Source organism: Fukomys damarensis, unplaced genomic scaffold (assembly GCF_012274545.1).
Source record: "Fukomys damarensis isolate Sample0158 unplaced genomic scaffold, DMR_v1.0_HiC HiC_scaffold_37, whole genome shotgun sequence".
Taxonomy (NCBI): Eukaryota; Metazoa; Chordata; class Mammalia; order Rodentia; family Bathyergidae; genus Fukomys; species Fukomys damarensis.
Genome location: NW_022900949.1, coordinates 65,064,376 through 65,091,952, shown reverse-complemented (window position 1 = coordinate 65,091,952; position 27,577 = coordinate 65,064,376). Strand labels below are relative to the sequence as shown.

Sequence of the window (27,577 nt, the reverse complement as noted above, 5' to 3'; positions counted from 1 at the left end):
TATTTATTATACTTAGGAGTATATACTCAATATGTGTCCATATTCCTATGAATGAATCTAATTTCTCATTCTTTGTGGCTGAATAATATTCCATTTTATAGAAAAATCACATCTTCTTTATCCAGGCTCCAACTGATGGGTAAATGGGCTGGTTCCAAGTTTTAGCCATTACAAACTGTGCAGCTATAAACATAGGTGCGCATATATCACTATGATATGATTCTTTTATTTCTTTTGGAAAGATACCCAGCAGAGGGATGGCTGGGTCAAATGGAACCTCCAGTCCAATCTCTTTGAGGTGTCTCCATATTGATTTCATAGTGGTTGCACTAGTCTGCACTCCCACCAACAATGGAGAAGGGTTCCTTTCTCCCCACAAACCCGCCAACATTTGTTACTGTTTGATTTCTTAATAGCAGCCATTCTTTTTGGGGTGAGGTGGAATCTCAGTGTTGTTTTCATCTGCATCTCTCGAATGACCAGTGATGTGGAACATTTTTTCATATATTTACTTGCTGCTTTTATTTGTTTGTCTGAGAAATGTCTGTTCATTTCGGATGCCCATTTTTGAATTAGGTCTTTATATTTGGGGGGGGCTGATTGTTTTGAGTTCTTTATATATTCCAAATAAGAGCCCTGAGGCTCAGCTGGTAAAATTGTTTTTTACACATTATAGGTTGTCTGTTAGTTCTGTTGATGGTTTCTTTTGCAGCGCAGAAGCTTTTTACTAAGATGAGATCCCAGTTGTAAAGCTACTGTCATTTGCAATCTTAAACAGTTGGTGCTCTTCTGCCGTGGACAAAATTATTTCACCTTCATTTTCACAAGTAGTTCATGGATCCATTCCTTCCTAGTTTGGGGGTCTTGTCCCAAATTCTTTTGAAAGATAACATGGGTAATCATGTATGAGCTGGAAGAAATAAGCTTATTAAGGTTTATATCTAGATGACCTTCCCACAGCCTTATGCACTCTTAGGTGGGGCTCTTGAAAGTGACTGGATTGTGGTTGGGTGGTAATGGATCATGGATGCGTGATATTAGATTAGTGCACTGATTGGACTAATTACACCCAGTGCAGTTCTGGGTATAAATGATGGATTACAGAAGAGGGAAGATCCACCCTGGGTGTGGATGGCACCAATCTATAGGCTTATAGCCTTTGTGGAATAAAAAGGGAAAGCAGAAGGAAGTCTCCCTGCCGTAAACTTTCACCTCTGCCATGCCACCTCTCCTGTGATGCCCTGTGTTGGAGTCAGCCAGCTACAGGCTGAAACCACTATGAACTGTGCATCAAAATACACCTTTCTTCTTTTAAATTCTGGATGTTGAGTATTTTGTCCCGACAATGAGAGAGTAAGAAAAGGCCATGGTTCAGTGTCTTTCAAAATGTCTGCTATTTTTTTAACACATCAAAAATTCCTGTGTTCACTCATCATTCTCATAATTCAAGTTTGGTTTTGAATATAGTCACTTCATCTGCTGTCTTGGACACAGTTTTCCCTCTGCTGAAGGGACAGCCTGAGTTCATTAACTAGGCTGAACATGTTACACAGGTAAGGAAGTTTTGTGATCCATTTTGTGTCACTAAATTGTGCTGCCAGTGGTGACTGTTTTTCTAAACAAAATCTCTGGAATGGCTTTCAGAACTGAATAACCGTGGACACTGATCTGTCTTTACAAGGACTGGGTACCATAATGACTCATTAATCCTCTCTAACAATTGTGCCTCAATATCCTCTATTTCATCAATTCATCTAGCCAAATAAGAAACACATGCCATCTTTTCAACTGTATCCGCTCCTAAAAGTTCACAACAAATGTTCTTAGAAGCAGGTAGGTTCAACTCTTTACCAATAACAAATAGCTTCTCAGCTTGAGCAAGGCAGTTAGTGACTTAAAAGGATTCTCTCTATGCAAACATATTTAATGCGTGTAGGTCTTCAATAATTGCTTCTATTCTTCGTGTTCACCTTTTTCCTGTGGAAAATCTTCGACAGCTTGTCTTTCAATGCAAGGTGTTTAGTCTCCATGTGGCAAAAAAGTTTGGAAGGTTTCATGGCTACATTTGATAGCTGATCACCACATATTATATAAAGCAAGCTTGGAGAATGTAAATCACCTATTACAATGAATCATAATGTAGGTAAGACTGTTGGTATTTTCTTTCAAATCTTTTCATTTTAGAGTCTTCTGCTGTCTCAACATTTGGTCTTTCCTGATTTTTAAAGAGGCTCTCCAGTAATTGTTTAAAAATTAATTTTAGCTAGGCTTACCTTGTGGCCTTGCCAAAATCATAACAGAAACAAGTATGCAATGTGGGAAAAGGGTAAATATGAAAGTGGTAAATAAAATAAATAGGCTGGCTATGCGCAGGATAAAGTAAATGTCAGATTATTGTTTAAAGGCCACCACCATGTGCAGATGTGCATCATCTCTGAATAACAGTAGAAATGAAGTAGTAAGATGAGGTTGTTCTGTTTCACTCTAATCCAGTTTTAAATGTTGACAAGAAGAATGTATTCATATTATTACCCTTTAAAACTAATTAAAAGCTCACCTGGAAGAATAAACATGTAAAAACGTCCACAACATTCCTGAAAATAAATAGCAGTGAAGCAGACATGGATTTTCCTACCAGATACTAAAATAGTATGCTTGGCAAAGATGAAACAAATGGACTAATGGGTTCATTTAAAAATTCAAGAATATACATATCCATTTAGAAAATCAATAAAGGCTGAATTTTATTTTAGTAACATAGTTTAATAAACACTATTGAAAAAAAAATCACTTTGAAACAAAATTGACCACTACCTCTTACCATAGACTAATATAAATTTTAGATGTATCAAATATTTAATAATAAAAACATAAAATCAATAGAAGGAAATACAGTTCATTACTTTAATTATTTGGGGTTTGGAAATATTTCTCAATATGAAATTCAAGAAAAAAACAAGAACAACACATTAAAAGTTGCATGGCATGACTACACAAAAAATTTGAAATGTTCTGTAGGGAAAATGCCATACATAAATTTTAAGAGAGAAAACAAACTCATTAAAAATATTTGAAATATGAATAATAATGAATTAATCCAAAATACAAAGGATTATTACAAAACCTTGAGTAAAAGAAGAATGTGCTAAATAAAACACCGCAAGTGGTGTGTTCACATTAAGCTGTCTTCAATTTTTTTATCATTGCAATTATAAGTTCCAAGATTTTGAAATCAATAATCCCCAAGACCTCTTAAAACACAGACCATGAATGATGTTGCCAAAAATTCAACCCATATAAGTGAGCAGAGCTAACTTGTGCTAAATTTTCTAGAAGAAATTTAACTGTAGAAGCCTTTTGCTTAAAACGCATGCGTTCATCAGTCTTCTGTACACAAAGTCTACATTGACAACAAAATTTTTCCAAGAGAAAATAAAAGTAAAACCTTCTGGCACTAATTTAAGCATCACCGATTGCTATTTTAATATTTCCTCTGGTCACTCTGTGTATTTTAAAGTTCATAGCAAACATCCTCAATGATGTCTTCTTGCATTTGGAAAAAAAGAGATGCTGTTCTGGGGTTCTGAGATTCTGGGGATCCCATTTGGGGACAGAAAGAACAAGTCTACATCTATTCCACACATTCGTTTCTTTCTTGTTTCAGCAAGACAGCTAATGAAGTATTTTTTGATAGCTACTGAATTTGGTCAAATGATTTTAGCAAGTCACAATATAAATAAAAGTGTAGGGTTAGCCATTCTGAGTTGTTCTCTTCAGAAGGAAACAGGAGTTCCCACCCGACATTTACTGTAATGGGAAATGTATTAATTAGTACATGAGGCAAGCACTGGCAGGAAACAGAATTGACTCAAGTATATTTTTAGTTCAGACCATATGCTGAGAACTGCTCCAAAGAGGGCGGAAACAATGCGGGATAAAGCAACTCTCAGAAAATTTCAAGCTTGACTATGGTGAGGAGAAACCAACTGTATAGAAGGATAATGAGCAAGGAGGGTATAGGATGTGAGTGCTACAAATTGAACTGATGCTTAGGAGAAAAATGTCAGCTCGGTCTGGAGCATTTATTGTAGAATTTGATTTTCATAATGATATTCATATTTATATATTTTTCTCATTCCACAGTTGGCCTTCTATTATTTTCTAATAATTGCCTTGTAAGAACATATCTTAAAGAAATAGTGTCACATGTGTGCAAAGATGTATATCCATAGCTGTTTTCTGTAACTCCTGTTACAGAGGGGGGAAAAATAACTGCCCTAAGTGTTTATCCACATGGAGATTTAATGAAATATCTTTTGTTCACTCAATGAAAATGAGGCAACTCTTTAAAAAAAAAGAATGAGGAAATCCTATATACAGTGATGTTTGTGGGGGACTCTTCGAGTTTCTATCACTAAGTAAAAAAGTCACATTAAGTTAATATGCTATTTAAAAATAAACAGAATTAATAATTACATATTTTATGTGAATACACAGAAAGTTAACTGGATGTCCCCAAACTTGGCAAAAGTATTTTTTTCCTTCTTGTTTTGTCTCTTTGTTTTCAGGTTGTTACATTTTAGATTTGGCTGGCTGCCAACAAATGTCCATGGAGCCTTGAATAAGTAATCTTATCTTTTCCAAAGTAGCAGAAGAGCAAACTAACCCTGTAATTTTAGTCTAAGAACTTACACTGTAGAAGAAATGCTTTAAGCATATCAATTAAACAAAAAATACCAACTCAAACTGGAAGCCAAAAGTAAATTTATCAATCAGCTAAGATTCATAACAATGGGCTCTTGTAAATTTACGTCCAGTAGACAGTAAATCATCTGGGGAAATACCCCAGGAAGAATCCCTTCCTTCCTTCCTTCCTTCCTTTTCTTTCTTTCTTTCTTTCTTTCTTTCATAATTTATCAATCAGCTAAGATTCATAACAATGGGCTCTTGTAAATTTACATCCAGTAGATCATCTGGGGAAATATCCCAGGAAGAATCCCTTCCTTCCTTCCTTCCTTCCTTTTCTTTCTTTCTTTCTTTCTTTCTTTCTTTCTTTCTTTCTTTCTTTCTTTCTTTCTTTCTTTCTTTCTTTCTTTCTTATGGAAAACAGGACAGCACTTTATTTATACATACCAATATGTATGAAAAAATTTTTAATTTTCAACTATTCGGGATAGTAAAGCCAATCCCTCTCTATTAGATTGAATTGCCCTTAGGCTAGATTTGCATTAAGATCAACATGTTTATCATAGATTAGTGATAAGTGTAAAGACTTCCCCACTGATATTTCAAGGCCCTTACAGATGAATGTAATCACATTAATATTATCAAAATAATTATTGCTTACTTTATCAGGATTGATAATTCATAGCCACACAGTAAAAAAATCATTTCATGATATATGTGCACTTTCAGAGAAAATCTTATAAGGGCAGGGACAGAATGGTGAGCCTTTTGGGTCAGATGTGAGTTCCACACAGAGCACAGCCTTATTCCTTTCCCCAGCTTGTCACAGGGCAGCCACCAGCACAGTCTTTGTCCCATCCTAGGTGGAAGGCTCAGGTCTCTTCTGTGCATGTGAGGAGACCTTACCGTGCCTGAGCACAAACCTGCTCATTGGTAGAGCTGCACCCTTCGTATCTGCCCTCAGAAATCCCCTCACATCCTAGGAGCAAGAGCTTTCTCACTACATTTCCTGGGCACAGAAGATGCCAGCAGAGGAAAAGAAGGTCACCAAGCTGAAGAAAAGCCCAGGCTGTGGGCGCTGCTCCACGTACACCATGGCCATCTCTTCCTGCATAGGGGACAGCACTAACAGATGCCAGCCAAGAGACAGAACTACATTTGGCCAAGTGTTGTAAGCCCCTGAATCTGCCACCGCACAGAGCTGGGGTCTCCACTGTAGGATTCCCTGGGGACCTTGCGGGGTGACACTGGAATGGACTAAGAGCACTTTTCGGTCCTCACCACGGCTTCAAACACTTGTGAAAGTTTATTGTTTGTGTTTGAACTGGTGCATCCCACAGCTCTGCTCCCAAGATGGGTCTCCTGCCAGTGAGATGTGCACTCCCGCAAGATCTGCACTCCCTTCTGTGACTCCGTGCCTGGGCCAGTTGAGCCAACGCCCACCTCCGCTGTCGATCATTGATCCAAGCTCCTTCACATGCGCAGTAACAGCCTGTAACTGGCCCTGCTCCTCACTGGATGAGTGGGCTTCTCTGGGATGGAAGCTTAGAAAGTCCCAGCAGAAACCCTCTCCTGAGGCAGTTTGGGGAGGGACTCGGAGTACGGGTCTTGACCTATGTTGACTTCAAGGACTGATTCAGCAGGAGGGGAAGAGGAAATGATGGCATACCAGCCCAGCAGGGAGGACATATTTCCAACTAACATGTCGCCCTTCCAGTCCGGAGATTTTCCCAAAGATAGCAAAACAGATGTGTTCAAAGGTTCCAGGGAGGTGATTTATCTAGATGCGGATCATGGTGTAGCTGAGAGAGCAGGTGTAAGATGAGCCCCACACCCCAGACACGACTCTGTCCTCTTGGTCATGCAGAGGCTCCTAGAGACCACGTGTTCCCCTGCGGAGCCCTGACGCTGCCAGGCACAAGCTATGCGTCTTCACACAAGTCTCCTCACCGCTCTGTGCTACATTTTCCTCATCTCCAGAATGGTAGTAGTTAGAGATGAAAGTGTACCTGCTCTAAGACTAGCTGCTGGTCCCCTGTTGTCCATGGGCCTTGGATGAAAAATCACCAGGAGTTTCATCCGTATCCTATTCCTTCCGGGGGGAAGATGAGATTCTCAATAGCGGGACGTGCGGAAAAAGCAGTGGAAGCCCTCACACTCCAGGATCCGGGGGTCTAGAGGCCAATGTTCACTCTTTTCTAAGTTCTTGCTTTCCCAGGCCAATCCATGAGGCCCCAGGAAGAATTTCTTTTCCCTATCTTTGTTTCCCTTGATTCAGAGATTTTTGTCTTTGGTTAATCATCATTATTGAGATGATTATTTTTGTAAACCTCAAAATGAAAAGAAAAGAGCAAAAAGAAACAAAACATACTCCCTCTCACTTAGCAACTGATCAGCTAAAAGACCTCTAACCTGAAAAGAACTAGCCTCAGATCTCACTATAGACCTCACTATATATATATTTATGTATCTCCAGGATTAAGATGAAGAATTGTATATCCTTATCCTTTTTCCTTTTCAGGCTTTGGGAGGCTGAGCCTCTATGCTGATTTGTAATTGAAAGTTGCATTTCAGTTTCCTACCTCACAATTTTTTCCTCACTGTTCTGTTTGATTTCACACAGTGAGTTTCAAAAATGTCTCACATGAGCCATCATTTATCACAGTGTATGATCACAGTAGTACAGAGGATGAAAGATCACTTGGAGTCACGATTCAGTTAGACCACCAAGAGGCCTAAATGTCTCTAGTTTCTCATTCTTTGTGGCTGTGTAGTATTCCATTCATGGAAAAAATATTTCTTTATCCAGTCTCCAGTTGATGGGCAGTTGGGCTGCTTCCAAGTTTTAGCTGTCACGAATTATGCTGTGATGAACATGGGTGCACATATATTAGGGTGATACTCTTAAGTGAAATAAATAGAACACACACATGTGAATACCAAATAGTTTCTCTAGTGTGAGAAACTGAAAGCTAAATAAGGACTAAAAGGTATAATAGGTAATGTGAAATAGGAAGAAAAGGGGCAGTAGGGGAAGTGGAGGGGTAGGGGAAAAGAAAGAAGGGAATGGAATTAATGTGAGAAAATGAAAAACGGAAACAAAGTCTTTGTAAATAGGGAGGGGTGGAGGGGTTTGAAGGTAGGGCAGAGGAATTGGGAAAAATAAGAACCAAGATGGATTATATAAAGGTGCAAATTTCCAATGATGAATGTGATTTTACTGTATACCTTAAATGTACCAATACAATTAACTAAAAAAAAAGAAACCCCATATAAACAAATGCACTGCCCATGTGGCAGTCAAGGTAAACAGTTAAATGATTAAGCATCCTCATCAGGGCGGAGGGACACAATAGCCAGAGCAACCATGTCTGTGAATAACATTGTTGATTCTGGTTGGCTCTTGCCTCTGCAGATCTGCTCTGAACTTTATCTATGCATTTCAGAAGCCCTGGGACTGTTGCACCATAGTCCTTTTCTTTTTACATTCATTTCCTCTGCCCAGATTCTACTCACTGGTTTCTAGAAATAGGTCTGAAATTTTATAGAAATTAGCTAGTTGGCTTTGGTTTAGGGTCTGGTTAAGACTGTACTCCAGCTGCTAGCTTGGTAGCAGTGTTGTTTTTTGTTTTCATGGTACCAAGACTGGAACCCAGAGCACTCCACCATTAAACTACAGCTCCAATCCTATGACTGCAGTTCCCTTAGCTTTAGGATAAGGAAGTTTGCATTTACAGGTTAACCTATATGACTGTTGTCCAGAGGCTTCAATTCTCTACCATGTGTTCCACCCCATCTGGGTGTTGTTAATGGCTGTCAAGTTCCTCCAGGGTGAGTAGTGACCTGAAAGTATATGAGTGCCCAACATAGAAGCCACAGTCTTTTCTGATCTGCTGTCAGGTGATACCGCCACTATTTTTGCAGTATTCTACTGGTCATAAAGACCAAATGGTATCATTTTAACTAATTGTCTTCTTTCTCTGGGGTTTAGGGATTGGTCAAGTTTTAAAATGTGAATTTGAAGTTTTAAAATTGAGTAAGTCTCGAGCATACTTGGGAAGTTGTTGATCTTTTCTGCTACAGTGTGGGAGGGATTATACAAGAGTCTAAATATTAGGAAGAAGGAAGTGGATGGAATTTGGGGGGCTGATAAATATACTAGGTCATTAAGCATGCTCAAATAGAATTTCAAAAATCATTTCTAGATTCCTTTGCCAATTAGCTATGTAGTTTCACATTCCTACAAATTTTACCTGAGAGTTCGAGAATGACATATTTTATTTTCCTTAGGGCCTTTTCAATTTTAATTTTAGAGTTCTTATCTATTAAATTTTCTCTGTTAGTTTTAACATCTTCATTCATAATCAGTGTCATCTGGGAATTCTTGATATTCTGATGAATTCTTAATAATTTACTTTTTATCTCCTGTCATACCACCATAAATATGCCCAGTCTTATCTGGTAATAATTCACTTTCCATTTGTATACTTTTTGCTATTAAGAAAGCTTTTGCATAAAGATTTAACACAATTTACAATTTTACCTATTTTCAAAGCGCAATACATAAAATGTTTTAATATAATTTAGAATTAAAAGCAATGGCACACATAATTATATACTCATATATTCCATGATATATTTATATTATATAATAGAATTGATATAAGCAATTTGGAAAGAGCAAGAGGATGTGAGCTTTGAAACCCACATGATGAAATAAATATTAGCTCTATGAATGTGGGTCCACCGCACTAAATCAATATTATCCTTTGTTGCTCTCCTCTTCCTACACAAATATCAATGCAATGAAAATCCTTAGTCTGTGATGGAGACTCTGTCTCTCTCTCTCTCTCTCTCTCTCTCTCTCTCTCTCTCACTCTCTTCTCTACCTTATCCATCTTTATCTCTATCAAACTCTTTCTCAACATTTCTCTATCTCCATCTCCATTTCCATGTCTAAATGTGTGTGGAGCAGTGCATGCCCCCAGGAGGAAGCGCTACCTCATGAATACGTGTGTGCTGACTTTGCCTGCCCCGCGCCACGCTGCCCTCCAGAGGACCGGGCAGCCTGCACTTCCATCTAAAGGGCGGAGGTCCTCATCTGTTCATCTTTGTCGACACGGCATTGCCCATACTTTATCATTCTGACAGCCTTCGATAATAGTTCATTCTAAATTAGTCGAATTTCTGTGATGACTGATGGTAAGTCTCATTACGTGTTCATTAAGTTTTTGGCCACTTTAAACTTTTTAAAGATAGTAAATATCATAAAGCACTACCAAAATCCAACAAGGTAAAAGAAAGAATATGAAAATAAGTGAAATACAGTTTTGAAAATAATCAGAAATCCAGAAATATATAATGGGAATCTAGAAAACTCTAAAACTTCCAAAGAGAAAAAGAAGTTGCTATTTGAAGAAAAGAAAGGAAAGGAAAGAGCTCAGTTTCAGACTTCGCATCACCAGCACCAAATGCCAAAAGAAAATGCAGTAATACAGCCAATGTTGGATGAAAAAAATACAAATCTAGAATTCTATCCTAAGCAATTTTCTTTCATCTGTAAAGGTTAAAAAGACATGGAAATCCTGAAAATCTTTACTATTCGGTACCTTCTGTAAAAGAATTATTTACGAAAACCAAGCTCTTTGCTTCCTATACTTATGACCACAGTGGAAGGAGAGAAGGAGTAAAGGAGGAGAGGGAAAGAAGGAGGAAGAAGGGCAAGGGAGAGAGGGAGGGAAAAGTTCCTGTAATTTCAAAACAATGTGGTAAGATCCGCTGCCAGGGCTGGTTTCACTCCAGTTACAGCGTAGTTTCTAAGTTTCTCTGCTCTTCTGTTTGCTCTTCCAATGTATGGCATCTGCTTGTTTGCCTCGTCAGATCTCTGACTTGCTGAAGTCACGCTACAGAATAGGCCCCACTCTGAACGGATGTCTCTTCTAGGATGTCCCGTGTTCCGCACTCAAGATGATTCACAGAGTCAAAGGGATTTCGTTCCTGTAGGTTTTCTGTCTTAGAGTAATGTGAACTCTCTCCAAGACAGAACTATGACGTGTAAAGCAGTGTTAACCAAATTCCATATCCGTGGAGACCTGTGGGGTTGGCGAACATTGTGCAGGATCTCTGCCTTAAGAACTACTTTGGAAAAATGTAGTCTAGAATTCTGTTGCCTCGTCTTTGACTATCATGTCCAATATGAAAACATAAATATTCCACACTTTGTGCCTTGTAAACAATGTACATAAAATAGCTCTCTTTCAATAAAAATAAATGAATCAAGATATTATTTATTATAAAAATGCTCACACAGGGTGTATATGATGTCTGTAGTAAACACTGGAGACCTCTACCGTTAGGTTCCAGGATCCTGCTCCATATACAAAACAGGCTTGAGAAATAAAACTAAAAGATAGAACACTAGGAGAGAAAATGGGGTACCGGGACGACCAATGCTGCTGCAACCGACAAAGACCCTGGCCAGACCCAGGCACTAATTTTTACTGGCAATCAACCGGGATAAAGCCAAGCTATGTGCAAGAGCATGACATGTAGTTTCCAGTGAAATTAATGGGAACAGGGCTCATAAAGGACAAGACAAAGCATTTTTGAATTAGGGACACAATAGACAAAATCTATGGTTGCAATTAGAATACTGTCCTCCAGTAAGAAGGTTTTACTTGTGGGAATGGAATTTGTGTGCAAGTTACTTTGACCTCCATGTGTAGGCTTCAGCCGGATTTACTTCTATAAATAAGCCAATTGTGGGGCTAATTCTGCATAGATTTGGGCATAATCAGTATTACGGTCCCTTCCAGTAAACCACTGCTTCTGTCTCATGATTGAGGTAAACCATAAGCTAATATCTTCAGAACAAAAACATTTGCCTACTTCTATTGTATAACACACTGCCTATGAAAAAAACCAATAAAGCCTCTTAGTTCTATAAATCTAGTAAAAATCCTGAGGTTTCTAATGCAGATTTTATTTATTTATTTATTGAGTTTATTGGTACATTTTAGGTACAGATTTTCATCACCATTATCATTGAGAATTTGTACCTGTACATGATATATCTTGGTTCTCATTTTTCCTGTTCCCATGCCCTCCTTTCAACTCCTTGACCCTTCCCTATTTACATAAGCTTTGTTTCCATTTTTCCTTCATTTTTCATTTTTTTCTTTCCCTTCTTTCCTTTCCCCTATCTTACCCCTCCAACTTCCCCTTCTCTTTTGAAACTTTTCTTCGTATTTCATAATATCTGTTATTCATTTTGGTTCTCATTTACATTTTCAGTTCCTCACACCTGAAAACTAATGCACTATTTATACATGTGTGTCCTATTTATTTCACTTAAGAGTATGGCCTCAAGGTACATCTATTTAGCTAGAAATGTCTCTAATTTATCTTTCTTTATGGCTGACTAGTACTACATTTTATATATAAAAAAAAAGACACATATCTTGACTGTTTCCAATATTTAGCTATTACAAACTCTGCTATTCTAAATGTGAGTGTGTGTACATCACTGTGGTATGATGCCTTTAATTCTTTTGGGAATATACCCAGAAAGGGAATAACTGGGTCAAATGGGACCTCTAATCCTAGTTGTTGCAGGTATCTCCATATTGATTTCCACAGTGGTTGCACCAGTCTGCACTCCCACCAACAATGGAGAAGGGTTCATTTTTCTCCACGTCCCTGCCAGCATTTGTTATTGGTTGTTTTCTTGAATAGCAGCTACTCTTTCCAGGGTCAGATGGAATCTCAATGTTCTTTTTTATCTGCGCCTCTCAAATGACCAGTGATGTTGAATATTTTTTCATATGTTCATTTGTTATGTAGATTTTTGTCATAGACTTCTGCGGTGGTTGTCCTCAAAGATCTTGAAGCTGATCACGAGTCTGAGCCCTTGGACCTTAACTGAAAAACAAAACATGTTGATCTGCAATTTTTGTGTTTGGCTTTATTTTTTGAGCCTTAATTTACTTATATTTATCATTCTGACCTGGCTCAAAATTTAGATTTTATGTTCTTTCTTAAAATTAATTTGATTGGTACATTTTAGATATACATAATGATCACATTCATCATTGGGAATAATAAGATATCAAAATTCTTTTTTCTTCAATCCCCTCTCCTCACTTCAACCCCTCTTTCCTTCCTTATTTTTACAAAGCTCTCTTTCCATTTTTCCTTTCTGTTCTCTTTTTCTTCTCTCTTTTTTCCTTTTCCCTTCCCCCTTGTTCTCTTTCCTTGTTCTCCTTCCATTTGAACTTTTTTTCCCTATTTGTCAATATCTATTATATATTCGGTCCTCATTTACCCTTTCAGTTTCTCACCCTGGAGAAATAATATGATATTTAAACATATGTGTCCTTTTTTTTCAGTTAATAATATGGTCTCAAAGTGCATCTATTTACCTATACATGTCTCAAGTTTATCCTTTGCTATTGCATAGTTGTCCTCCATTGTATAATAAGCTACATCTTCTTTAGTTGTTGGGAATTTGTTTTGTTTCGAAGATTTAGCTATTACAAATTGTGCTTGTATAAACATGGGCGTGCATATATAGCTATGGTATGATGTTTTCAGGGCTCCTGGGAAGATACCAAAGAAAAGGAAGTTGCTGGGTCAAATAAAATGAGGCAGTTTCATATCTTCCACTTCTTCTCTATCTTAATACAGTATTTTCTCACAAAATTTAATGTAATTTTTAAATGCTTAGATCTGTATTTTTATGAATGAAAATAATTTTTATTGTACATAACATAAAAACATACTATTAATACATTATATTTAAATAGTGCAAATATCATGAGATTTGAAGAGTGAACAAATAGTTATAACATCCAACTAAAAAATAAAATTCCATCATTACATAATTATTGAAATATCTATTTTCTTATCTAAGAAATGATAAAAGCAACCAGATAAAATTTGTGAATTTTCCCTTTCTGCAATTTTTCCCCCAATGCCCACTGTTCCAAATGCTAGAAAGTTCTGCTTCCCTTATGAGCAAAAGACAGATGATGAGATGTGGATCTCACAGAACCGACTTAAAGTGTTTTACAGTACAGCTTGTGGAAAAAAAAAAAAAAACTCTTATTTCCTTGTAAAAATGTTCACATTGTCACCCACCCACTCCGCTTGATATAAATAAAGATTACACAGAGAAATTGTATAAATTAAACTGCATAACACAACTTGAGCACTCTACAATTATTACTTCTTCCACTTTCCCACACATCCATCTCAATAGTGCCTACTATAAAACAATTTCTTGTCAGAATGTCTACTACTGATTTCCTCTAAGGAAATTCCTACTTGCATTCAGCTTTCTTTTCCAACTTTTTTTTTCCTGTTATTTGAACTATATTTAAGCAGAAGAATCCTTACATAACAAACCACTGTGTTTCCTATCAGCAGACTTCACTATAAGTCACTTTAACCTTTTAGTCTACTTTACTTGGAGTTCTAACAATCTGTATTCACAAAGGTTTTGGCATCGTAACAATGCAATTAAAAGTCAGACATTTGTTATTTCCAAATATTCTCACTTAGTGTAGGTTTTTAAAAGTTATTTTCGTAGTCTCTCTTTACTGAAATTATCACTCAGCAGAGTACATTTCACCATAGTAAATTAGACTTGGAGAAGTATGAAAAAATTAGTTACAAAAGCTTTTCACTTACTTCCATTTTAGTGAAAGATTGACAAGAGTTTACACAGCGTGTTCCCCATGGCGTTTTGAATAGCGCTTCCAAATTATGGCTCAGCACCTCCTAAGAACTGAAATTCATGGAGCAAAGACTTTCTAGAGCACTGTTGGATCTTAGCTGCTGCCTCATCTCTCTTCAGAAGAGAATTCCCAACACACATAGCTCTCGTGAATCTGTGTGTGTCTGGAAGGGAGGTTGAGGAGACAAAGAAGTAGAAAGAGTAAGGGAAAGAAATGAGACGGAAAGGATTAGGAGAGGTTTTAATTAAGAGCCACATAAATGACTAATAATGTATCACTCTTTGAGCCTAAAGTAAAATGAAGGGTCCTTTATGTTTTTCACACCCAAATTCGGATGGGGTGGCTAAATGAGGATATTCTTCCTTTAGAAAAGCCCACAAATTTTTTAAGCATGAATTATAACCATCTTTGTGACAATATTTCTCTGTGACTGTTCAGTTTTCAAAATGGAAATTGATAGAATGTCAGTTCCTTTTTATTTGGGGGGAAATGATTGCATGAAGCCCCTTTGAAAGCATTCCTCCAGTGCAAGCATTTTAAATAATTTCTCAAAGGAAAGTACTGTATTCTGAGTGAATAGCATGACACTATGAACTATATCTGACGTGAGATTTTGCATCAGTGGGCCTGTCGATGCTCCTTAGTTCCACTATAATGAAATGAAAATCATGCTAGCTTGGAAGAAGTATCTCCCTCACCCTGATACTCTTTATTAACTGTGGAATTGGACTATTTTCTTCACCATGGCAACAAAGGCACTCAGTAGAGTTAGCTCTCAGCTTTCCTGCACAAGGTGATGAGGAAAAACCAGCTACAAAGAAAAGTGAAGCAAATAAATATTCCAGGAAGCAAGGAGTTAAAGGAAACCCTGAATCCAGGGCAGCACGAACTCAATAATCAACATTAAAGGCCTTTTTCAAACAGATTTTACTAGGCAAGGTAGGACTAACAGAAAAGATTTTCAATTTATACTAGATTAAATCTCAGAATGGATGACTTTTAATATCATCCAGTCAACTAAGAACCAACTGAAATGATTTATTTTAGAGTAAAGGTAATGTCAGTAAAAATATAGATAGACCAATATTTTTGAAATAAGGCCTTGAATTACTTATATACACCATGATTGAAATGCAAAAAATTTGATCTTGTCAGCTACTGATTTTTTTTAAAAAATCAATGCTGATTTACACTATGAAATACTTTAGTCATATTTCTTTTTCCAAAAAATAATTTGACCTAAGATGTCAGATAGTCTCATTTCTGTTCAACTTAACATTGTTCAAAATGTTCAAGGCTATTCGTCTTCCTTTGACAAGTAATACATTGTCTTTCACCAGGGCAGGCTCATACGGCCAAAACTACTGAAAGGGGGCTAATTGGTTAGTTCTTTTGCTTAAAATGTGGGGGATCACATTAGAGTTTGCATTAGGAGAAATGAAAAAATTAATAAAAGAAATCAATACTAGCTAAATAGAAATCAAATTATTTATTTACAACCAGAAGGCCATGGAAAGGTTTGACTGAATCACCAGAGTTTTACTCAATTGAATTTTCAAGATTAAGAAAAAGACAAAAAGAAGAAGAAAAAAAAAAAAGAAAAGAAAGCAGTCAATTTTGTCACCTTTTGTAAGTAAATAAAATAAATAACACACACTGCAGATTTGTCCTGAATACCGGGGCAGTTTTCAGCATCATGTTTTATTAACAAGCTAAGTTGCTATTTATGTTTAGAGAAAAGACTCAAGAGACTATACCACATGTAGAAAAATAATTTAGGAGACCTTCTAGGCAAGAAGAAAAATTATTATTTAAATAACTGCCTTCTGACCACAGTAAAATTAGGGAAATTAACCAACAATAGCAATTAAGTATTCCATTAATATGAAAACTACACAATGATACCAATGCAATATTATAAATGTCAAAATCCAATTATCCATTACAAAGTGTTTTTGAGCAAACTGAATGTGCGCATTGTACAAAGGTCCCGAGAGTGAGTGTCCGGTGTGGCATTCTGGAAATTAGTAAAAAAAAAAAAAAGGAACATTCAGAGCAACTGCTTCTTGAGCCCTTACTAAACTCTGGGTGCCTCTCTAGGGGATTTACAATGATTTGCAATAATTCTGCCCCATTTCCATCTTTATTTTACAGAAGGCAAAATTAAAGATGTGTGTAAGATCACAAAGGTGCATTGTTAGTTAAGTGAACTGGCATTTTAACATAGGTTTGAGCTGCAGTTACTGTGTACATTAAAATGTACAGTCCTGCAAAGAAGAAGCTGTCAGGTGCACTATTCACCATCTTAATCTTGGAAGAGAGAACTAGGACTGTCATACTGAGGTGGAGAAAGAGTATGTGAACTCATTGGTACAGAGGCACAGAGGGATGCAACACATTGGGGAAATGAAGAAGTGCGGCAGAGGAGAGAAAAGTACCAAGAGTTATGCTTTTAGATGGTTTCATCAGTCTCTGCCTTGGGGGAGAGAACAGGCCTAGAGGCAAGTCTAAGCTGGAGAAAGTTGTAGAATAAGAAGCCACGAAAAACACTTTCAACCCCAGATGAAAGTGATTTGTGAAGAGGAACTACGAACTGAGCAACCAAGACTTCTAAGGAGGACATGCGCTATCTGTATCACATATTCTGATCAGGCGTCTAGCGTGAGATGTCAGAAGGATGTGGCCATGCCCGGAGGTGCCGGTGTGCTCAGAAATACATAGGAATGGTGTTTACAGGGAGCACCATAGATGAGGTTGTGTTCTTTAGCTTAGTGGTACTGACCTTGGCAGAGAGTGTGAGACAGACGTAGACAATTCAGTAAGAAGTTGCTACATTTTGGTTGTTACATTAATTTAGATTTTGGGTGCAGCAGTGCTAGAAATCTTAGCATTTCTGGCAGTAGGTCAGATGAAGCCCAAGTTGGTTCCTTATTTAAGAGAAGCACATGAGGAGTTTATGCCCTGTTACGGTGCCAATAATTCACATTATTGCAAAGGTCATTTCAATAACCCACACCTCCATTTTCCCAGTTGCAATATGGTAAGTTACTTTTAAGCTCTAACGTCTTTCTGATTCAATGTTCTGTAACTCTCTTAGGAATACCAAAGAGTTTATAAGAACTTCTGAGCTGACTAAAATTATCTCTTCTTGAGGAAAACCTAAAGATCAGAAGAGGTAGGCCTGAGCTTGAGCCAATAGAACCCAGCAGCTGTAAATCAAAGATACTACTTATAATTATACAATGCCAATTCTGAGTTGTAAGAGATAACTTCTTAAGTAAGATCACTATTTTATGTAACCAAAGGTTTAATTATAGCTGTTAACGTGTACCAATCAGATAGCATAAGAATAAAGTACAAAAATTTGTACTTATAAAAGTTATACAAATTCACTGTGTTCTACTTAAAATTCAACATAGTGAATGAAAAAAATAAGGTGTTCAACAATATTTTCTGATAATCATATTAATGTCTCCATTTCTTTCCGTAGTTTTGACACTTCCTGATGGCTCTACACACAGTGAACCTCCTTATTACTGGGATTTTGTTTCTTTTGTCTTGATATCCCTGACCTTAGCATTAATAGATGCTTTAAACATAGGCTTTCATCCTGTAACAACTTAGAATAAGGAAGCAATATTTTAAAATTTTATTGGTACGTTTTAGTCATACAATATAATGACATCGTGGCTTCTTATTCTTACCATAACTTTGACAAAGGAGCCAAACACCCTCACTAAAGGAAAGATAGCCTCTGTAATAAATGTGGTTGTAAAGACGGTATTTCAACTTGTCAAATATTAAAACTAGTCCTGTATCTTTCACTGGACACTAAATTAAAATACAAGTGGATGGAAAATACAAACATTAAAACAGAAACACTAAACTTGCTAGAAGATATATTAGGTAGAACTCTTAAAGATATCGGTACAGCAAAAAACTTTATGAACAAATCCTCAGTCATATGGGACCTAGCACAAAGATTCAGCAATTCAGATCTCATCTTTTTAAAAATCTTCTGCACTGCCAGAGAAATTACAAGCAGATCTAAGAGACAACCCACAATGTGGGAAAAAATTTTTATCAGCTATTCCTCAACAGTGGTCTACTACCTGGAATATATAAAGAACTCAAAAAAACAAATCAGACCCGCCAAATATAAATACCCAATTCAAAATGGTCATCTGAAATGAACAGACATTTCTCAAAGAAGGTAAGCTGCAAATATTCATATGAAAATATGTTCAACATCATTGGTTTTTCAAGAGGTGCAGATGAAAACAATACTGAGATTTCATCTCACCCTAGTAAGAATGGCTGTTTGAAAACAATACTGAGATTTCATCTCACCCTAGTAAGAATGGCTGTTTGAAAACAATACTGAGATTTCATCTCACCCTAGTAAGAATGGCTGTTTGAAAACAATACTGAGATTTCATCTCACCCTAGTAAGAATGGCTGTTTGAAAACAATACTGAGATTTCATCTCACCCTAGTAAGAATGGCTGTTATCAAGAAATCAACCCACAACAAAGGCTGGCAGGGTTGTGGGGAGATGGGAATGCTTCTTCATTGTTGGTGGGAGTCCAGAATGATGCAACCCTATGGAAATCAATATAGAGATACCTAAAACAACTAGGATTAGAGTTCCCATTTGACCAAGCTATTCTTCTGCAGGGTATCTTCCAAAACAAATTAAAAGAATCATGCCACAGTGATGTATGCTCAACCATATTTATAGCAGCACAGTTTGTAATAGCTGAAGTTTGGAAACAGCCCACTTGCCCATCAACTGGAGATATTCAACCATAATGAATGAGAAACTAGAGAAATTTTTTCGGTAAGTGGATGTACATTAAGGCCATACTCAAGTGAAATTAATAAGTCAAATATGTGCAAATACCAAATAGTTTCTCTGGTGTGAAAAAGTAAAAGTATAAATAAGGATCAAATGTATAAATGATATTGCATAATAGGAAGCAAAGTCTAAAAGTATAGGAATTGGGAGGAGTAGGGAAAGGTAAAAAGGGAAAAGAAAAAATATATGAAAAGGAAAACATATGAAGAATGTCTTTGTAAACAGAGAAGGGTGGAGGGGGTGAAGGGAGGGCTGGGGAAGGGGGAAAAATAAGAACCAAGATATGTCACGTAAAAGTACAAGATCCCAATGATGAATGCAACTGTATTGTATACCTAAAATGTACCAATACATTTAATAAAGATGTAAAGAAGAGCTTGAGTTTCATTATTTTTTTTCTAACTAAAAAAAATGTGTGTGTGTGTGTGTGACACTGGGGTATTGAGGTCTCCCACTACTAATGTATTAGTGCTTATTTAGTTTTTCATACCTGTTAGTATTCATTTTGTATAATTGGCTGCACCAATATTTGGTTCATGTATATTTATGATTGTCATCTCTTCCTCTTGTATTTTTCTCTTTATAAAGATGTAGTGCCTTTCTGTGTCTCTCTTCATTACTGTTGTTTTGAAATACATTTTAACTGCAAAAAGCATAGCTACTCCTGCTTTTTTTTCCTGCTTTCTGTTGCATGGAATATTGTTTTCCACCCTTTAAATTTCAGTCTATGATTTTCTTTTTGAATGAAGTGTGTTTCTTGTATGCAGCATATTGTTAGATCTTACTTCTTGACTCATTCTGCCAGTCTATTTCTTTTGATTGGTGAATTGAAACCATTAACATTGATAGTTATAACTGATATTTATTGATTTATCTTTGTCAAGATCTTTTCCTGGTGTTGGATTCTCCCCCTTTGCATTTAATTTCTTGGCTTGTCTGATGGATCCATTCTGCTTGGCTTCCTGGGGCTGTTATCCTCATTGTCTTTTCCTAGGATATTGTTTAAAATATTTTTGGAGTACTGGTTTGGTATTCATGAATTTCCTCAGGTGCTCTTTTTCAGGAAAGTAACTTATTTCTCTGTCAATTTTGAAAGATATTTTTGCAGGGTACCTCAGTCTGGGTTGGAGGTTGTTTTCCTGTAGGGATTTAAGTCCATCATTCCAAGCTTTTCTTGCCTCATTGGTCTATATTGAGAAGTCTGCTGTGATTCTGATGGAGTTTCCTTTTTTTGTGATTTGTTTCTTTTCTCTAAGGATTTGTTCCTCTGTTTATCTGGAATCTTAATTATTATATTCCTATATGTAGTTTTTTTTTTATCATGGCTAGTTGGAATACTGTATGCCTTATTTATCTGTTTATCAAGTTCTTTTCCCCTACTTGGGAAATTTTATGCCATTACTTCTGTGAACAGTTTTTTATTTTAAGTCGTTTGCACTCTCCTCTGTTTCTTCATCAACTCTAATCAGTCAAATTTTATTCTTGTACATAGTAAAGGGACTTTGCTGGTGTGATTTAGTTGAGGAACTTGGGGTGAGGAGTTGTTGCATATGAGGGTTTTTATAAGAAAAAAGGAAGGGTAATCATCAGAAAAGAATGTGGATATGGGATATTGGAAGGAGAGGTTGAGCTGTGGACCGAGAGGATAGAGGAGCCCAGGCGCCAAAGAACACTGATCAATTCCCCAAACTATCAAAGGTAAATAGACAAATTCTACCCTCGAGCTCCCAGAAGGAACACAGATCTGCCAACATCTTAACTTTAGGCCCAGAATATTCAATGTGTACTTTTGACCTCTAGAATGATAAAGAAAATGGGTGGCATTATTTCAAATCATGAAGTTTTTGGTGATTTGCCCCGGGAACGATAACAAATGGCTACAGCTCATACCAGCAGACATGGGAGTGTAATTAGAAAACACCAGAACTCATTGAAGGAGCCTGGTGATAAAGTGGGAGTGCCCTGCAGGGGACCGCATGTGAGAAATATTCAGGGCACACCTGGAAAGTCTGGGGATGAGGGCCAAAGCCCTGTGTTGCAGTCAAGGGCAATGAAACACGAAGGCTAGAACATCATGGATAATCTGGTCTTATTTATAACCAAAGGCCAGCAAATTCAATTTCAGAAGGACTTAAACAGAGAAACTGGCAAACAAACCTAATTCTCATCAATTTCAGCTTGAAAAGCTTGCCTGCCATTGGTGGAAACTGTGTGTTACCAATGAAGCCAGATATTCCTTCCTCTCCATCCTATCATCCACATCCAAAGTTATTCCTTTGTCCTATTGGCAAATGAAGTCGGAAAAGCTCAAGTACAGACAAAACCAGTGCCTCACCCTTGCAGAATCAGGTTGGCTTTCTGACATGAGAACATGTTTTATAACCAGAAACAAGGGAAGGGCTGAAACGGTGTGGCATTTATTCTAAATGAGAATTATGTAGCTGGCAATTGGACTCCAATATGCGTATTTAGAGAGCTTGGGGTGGGAGGACTGGCATTATCCCTGGGTTGTCACTCATCATTACAATTCTGGTTTCCATGGTAACAGCAACTGAGAAAAAGTTTAAAAATTACAGCATCTTCCATAAGAGACACCTATGACTCAGAGATCACTGTAATACCTTATTACTATAAACAGGCATTTCATACTTTGCAAGAAACAATATCATGCTTATGTGTGCTATAGTCCTTTTAAATTACAAAACTTTTCATACCCCTTCCTACTTTATAGAACTTACATTTAATCAAATGAACCCTACTACTGTGGAGAAAAAAAAGAGCTTGAATTACTAGTTACACTTAATTTGTTGTAAATTCCCAGGCCAGAGAAGCCCATATAGTTGATGTCACTTGATGCTAACAGTATTTATAACTCCTAAACTTATTAAGAGAATTTAGAAAAAATAACTTATTAGTCACACAAATAATTTACATGTGATTACAATAAAAGTTCCCATATATGCTGTATCATGCAGCCCATTTTAATAGTCCGTCATAACAATGTTTGTTTTATTGTGTTACAAATTCTTCCTCTTATAAATTTTAAGAGTTACTAAAATAATATTTCCAGGATAAATTGAATTCTATGTCTATATATCTTATTCCAAAAGAATTAAAGAAACCATATCAAAGAGATATATGTGCACCCATGCTCACAGCAGCATGGTTTGTAATAGCTAAAACTTGGAACCAACCCAAATGCCTGTCAGTTGGAGACTGGATAAAGAAAATGTGTTTTTTCTATAAAACAGAGTACTACTCAGCCATAAAGAATGAGAAACTAGAGTCATTCATAGGAAAATGGATACATAGTAAGGATAAATTCTTAAGTGAAATAAATAAGTCACACATGTGTAAATACCGAATAGTTTCTCTGGTATGAATAAACTGTAATAGTATATAAGATCCTAATGAGATAACTGACATTGTGTAATGGGAAAAAAAGGGCTAAAGTTGTAGGGAAAGTGGGAAGGGTAGGGGAAAGGTAATAAGGGAAAAGAAAAAAATGTGAGAAAATGAAAAGATGGAAATAAAATGTTTGTAAATGGGGAGGAGAGGAGGGGGTGAAGGGAGGGCAGGGACAAGGGGAAAAAATGAGAACCAAGACCTGTCATGTAAAGGTACAAGATCCCAGTGATGAATGTAACTGTACTGTATCCCTAGAATGTACCAATAAACTCAATTAAAAAAAAAGAAAAACCTAACTTTTTAATTCAGATTTTTTAAATACTTTAGGACATGTTAATCTCCTATATTAAACGGAGTTCCATGTGATATTTCCTGGCATGCACACAATGTTATTGTTCATTTTCAACTTTTTATCCACCACCCAGCCTAACCCCTAGTAATACCTGTTCTATTTCATGTCAGCCGCTCCCACTTATTTTTAGTTTCTACATAGGAGAAAGATCCTCGCAGAATTTTTATTTCTGTACCTGATTTATTTCATGTAACGTGTCTTCTTCTTCCACTCATTTGCCTGCAAATGACAGAATTGCATTCTCCTTTGTACCTGAACCATATTCCCCTGAGTATGCATGCCACATTTATTTGTATCTGTTCATCTATTGAGAGGCATTGATCCCTGTCTCCGCTAGTGGGAATAGTAGAATAACGTACATAAGCTTGCAAGCATCTCTTGGCATCCCGATTTCTTTTCCTTTGTTTGTCTGTCTAGAAGTGAGTCATGTGGTAGAACTATTTTTAGTTTTTTAAGGAACCTGTGTGTTGTTCGCCATAGCATCTATACTAATTTGTGTACATATTATTAGTGCATTAGCTGCTTTTTTTTCCATGTGCTCATTAGCATTTACTTTTTGAGTTTTGTTTAATAGTAGTTATTCTAACTGGGGTGAAATGGTTATCTCCTGATAGCTAAAGATATTGAGCACTTTTCATATATTTATTGGACATTCTTTTGAGAGGTGTTTCTTTGTGTCATTTGCCCATTATTAAATTGAACTCCATGAGCAGTTAATTTTGAAGTTATCTCAATCCTTTACACACTGTGGATATTAACCCTCCTTTATCTCTTCACTCTATTTCCTTTGCTATGCAGACGCATTTTAGTTTAATGTAATCACATTGGTCAATTATTGTTTTTGTTTTCTGTACTTTGGGAGTTCTATCAGAAGACCACTGTTTATACCAAGGTCCTGAAGAGTTTTCCCCAAGTATTCATAGAGTGGTTACAGAGTAACTCCAATTTTTCTACAAAGATACGTGGATTGACCTCAATACAAGAACCAATAATATCAACCAAAGTCTAATTAAGGTAAATAGATGTTTTCTGACTGAATCTGGGGCCAGTTTTTATTTTTCTTTTGCTATCGTAAGTATCTACAGTACCAAAAACATTGCAATGATACAAGTACTTTAATATACTTGCAACTGCTTGTAGAGTCATAGAGATGGGAATGCCACCCTAGGAACAATAATTAAGCTCACTACATCACTCATGTGTTTGTGGTGATTCTAGAATAAACAAACCTACCACTGCCCAGATTATAAAGAGTAGCAAATATAATTTCATACAGCATGTAATACTTGAGCATGATAATAAATGATTGTGTCACTAGTTGGTGTATATATCTTACTGTATTTTATGTCATTTTAGAGTGTATTTCTTTGGCTTATATATTTATAAAAGGCTACGGTAAAACAGTATACCATATATGCCAGCAGAATTCTCACACATCTCTTGCTTACCACACCACTTGATTGTATTATTTTTCTTGTTCTGATTTAATCTCCATTTGGTCCTAGGAGATGAAGACCATTATTTATTATGCAATGACACATTTTTCAGACCATCTCTCTGTGTTCAGTGACACTTGACTTCTCTCTTCCCCCGATGTTCCTGGTCTCCTCCCATAAACCGACTCCGTGCTGTTCCCATCCTGAAGAGAAGGGAGCCATTTCAGTCCAAGAGCAATGGGTTAACACCTACTTAGTTTAATATGCAGGAGTTGAATGCATGAATAAATTACTGAATAAATATATGAGTGCATTAATGAATAATGATGGGTTTTCCTTCTAAACACAATATTGACCTATGCTGGGGATCATTCTTTTACCTTCTGACCTTCCCTGCTTGTGCCAAATTTATTCAACTGCCTATTCTCTCCCAAGCATATTGCTATGATTCTATATCTATATCTGCATCTGGATAAATAGATATAAATAAACACACATAATGCATACAGATCCATATACACACATGTAAGTATACGTGTACATATATACATATGGACATGTACGTGTAAATGGCATAAAAGTGAATAAACAAATGTTGCTACATCCTTTCATGGGTGGCAGGACAGCAAGACAGGAATAATTTGTAATACAATGGAATATAAGGTTGTGGGGGTTTTTTGGTACCAGGGATCAAACTGGAGACCGTTCACTTGCAAGGCAGGCACAGCACCACTGAGCTAAGTCCCAGGCCCTACGGAAAAGAAGTTTTGAGATCAGACAGCTCTCCACTTGAATCCCAACTATGTTTCTAATCTGTAGTTTCTCTATAAAATGGTAATATTAACATATATGTTTTTATCTAGACCTTGTAGATCAGCCCGAAACCTAGCAGTCAGTCCTCCTGTCAGAGAAGCAGGTGTATAAGGCTCTAACCAAAGTCGTGGGAGCACAGAACAAAAATTGTAGAACATTGATATGTCTAGAGGAAGGACTTACTGAGAGTAGCGTGCGGCGGAGCAGTTTGAAGGAAGTCCCACATTAGTATTTCCATTGCTAGAAACTGTAAGCAGAGGCTGGGAGGTGGATAGGGAAAAGCGTTGACTTCATTGGTTCTGTGAACCTCCCAGGGAGCCGATGGAGCACACCTTTGGGCGTATCTAGGTGGATGATGGAAGTGTGGCTTTGAAGTCTATGTCTAACTCCTCACCACTTCCTCTATGGCGTTGTTCTCCTGTTTTACTTCCTGGCCAACGTGAATTCAGCAGCTTTGTTCCACACATCCTTTCACTGATGTTCCTGCCTTGGAGCCAGTCAACCATAGACTCAAACCTATAAAAAATGAGCCCAATTAAGCCTCTCTTTCTTTAAATTGTGGGTGTCAGGTATCGTTACCAGCAATGGAAAAGCTAACTAATAAATCTGGGAACTTCATTTTATTTAAGTGGAAGTTTTGTTCTGATGAAAAGATTCCTGGGCACACCCCAAGTAGAACATCAAAAGTTCAGTACAGCTTGAAAACACAGGCAGTTAAATTCTGTCAAAAACAGAACAGAGTTTCTTAATCCAATTTATTTTCTCTTCCTTCCTTTCCTTTCTCTCTCTCTCTCTCTCTCTCTCTCTCTCTCTCTCTCTCTCTCTCTCTCTCTTTTTCTTTCTTTCCTTTTCTCATTATGTAGTCCAGGATGGTCTTGCACTCACTAGGTAACCTGGGGTGGCATCAAACTCGTGGAAATCCTCCTGCTTCAGCCTCCTTAGTGCTGGAATTATAGATGTGTACCACCATATCCAGCAGGTTTGCATGAACTTCTAAAGAGGAGATATAAAAATATCAGACTACCAGTTACTATTTTTATTCAAGAATTGCTACTCCATAGGAAGATATAAAAATTTCTCTGTATTCATTTTTGCTGTTTTGTTTTTTATCCAATGCTACAAAAATAAGATTTTTCTTCTTAACGTCTTCCACTTGATGGTAGCTCTGGTATCTTTACATGTGTTAGTCATTACCAAAACACAGAAAAGACATTTTAGTTTTATATTGAGATTTCTCTCTCTCTCTCTTGCTAAGATTAGTTGTGACCCTAAAAGTCAGGGAAAGGGAGTCTTCTCACTAACTCTTTGTTCACATTAGGTTCTAGAAACTTCATTCTAATCTTAGCTTTTCAAGGTCTAGTGTTAGTGCTAAATTTATTGAGGAGATGATAATTAACCTCTGTCTTACCATTTGTCTCAGGTAGTTAGTGAAATCACAGCCATGATTCTCAACAAGAAATTATTTTGCTTACCTTCTCATCTGAATGTTTACAATATTTGGAGACTGTTTTTACTTGACATTACTGAGGTGTTGCTACTGGAATCTAGTGAGTAGAGGCCAAGGAAGTTACTCAACATTCTATAATGCACAAAACAATCTCCCACAACAAAAAATCATGCCTTCCAAAGTGTTCATGTTACCAAGCTGGGAAACCTTATATTATTGTGATATATGATGCCTGATGCAGTAATCTGTGGGAAGTGCCCGCTACATTAAATGAAGTATAGGGGTTGGGGCTGTAGCTCAATAGTAAAGCAATACATATGGCCCTGCATTTAATCTCTCTTGCACCTCAAAAACTGGTGCTTAAGAGTATGACTTTCCTGTTCATTCACTAGGATGTTACATGTGCTGTATTACAGGCCTTCTGGAAGATTAGATTATTCTCAAAATCACAGTTATAAATTTGCTTAAAATGAATTTTATTCTAAGGCATAAAAGTTTCTAAGTGATCTTCCATTCATTTAAAAATATTACATTAGAATGTCTGCTAACTTTCTGAAAGATGAATATCATAACCCAATGTGTGGTCTGACTTTTCAAAGCGATCTGCCCTGTAACTTCAGTAAGTGCCTTAGTGTCCACGACCTCCAAGGCTTATGTTTTCAATATGTAAGCGCATCTGCCTACCTCGAGGCAGATTATAAGTGAAAGGTAGTTGGATTATGTCTAGAAACCACTCTGTGAAGTGTAAGAGAAATGTAAATTGCTACTGCAGTTTTCGTGAAATAAAGTTTTTTAAAGCAATCAGATAATTGATTTTATAATGTTTTGTTTGGGGTTAGG

At 36.9% G+C, this 27,577-nt stretch overlaps 1 long non-coding RNA gene across 4 annotated transcripts; it reads right to left on the bottom strand.

Moving 5' to 3' along the window:
- Window positions 1-12,358: 12,358 nt before the first annotated feature.
- Window positions 12,359-27,545, bottom strand: LOC104871060. 4 transcript variants are annotated; one of them, XR_004515573.1, is made up of 7 exons: window positions 26,176-27,545; window positions 25,623-25,806; window positions 25,474-25,550; window positions 24,490-24,680; window positions 14,377-14,586; window positions 13,107-13,283; window positions 12,359-12,606 (listed from the first exon to the last, which is right to left on the bottom strand). It is a non-coding gene; the product is annotated as an uncharacterized LOC104871060 (long non-coding RNA). The 4 variants fall into 4 exon arrangements; XR_002025779.2 differs by having other exon boundaries at window positions 25,474-25,806; XR_002025780.2 differs by lacking the exon at window positions 13,107-13,283 and having other exon boundaries at window positions 25,474-25,806.
- Between the last annotated feature and the right edge of the window lie 32 nt (window positions 27,546-27,577).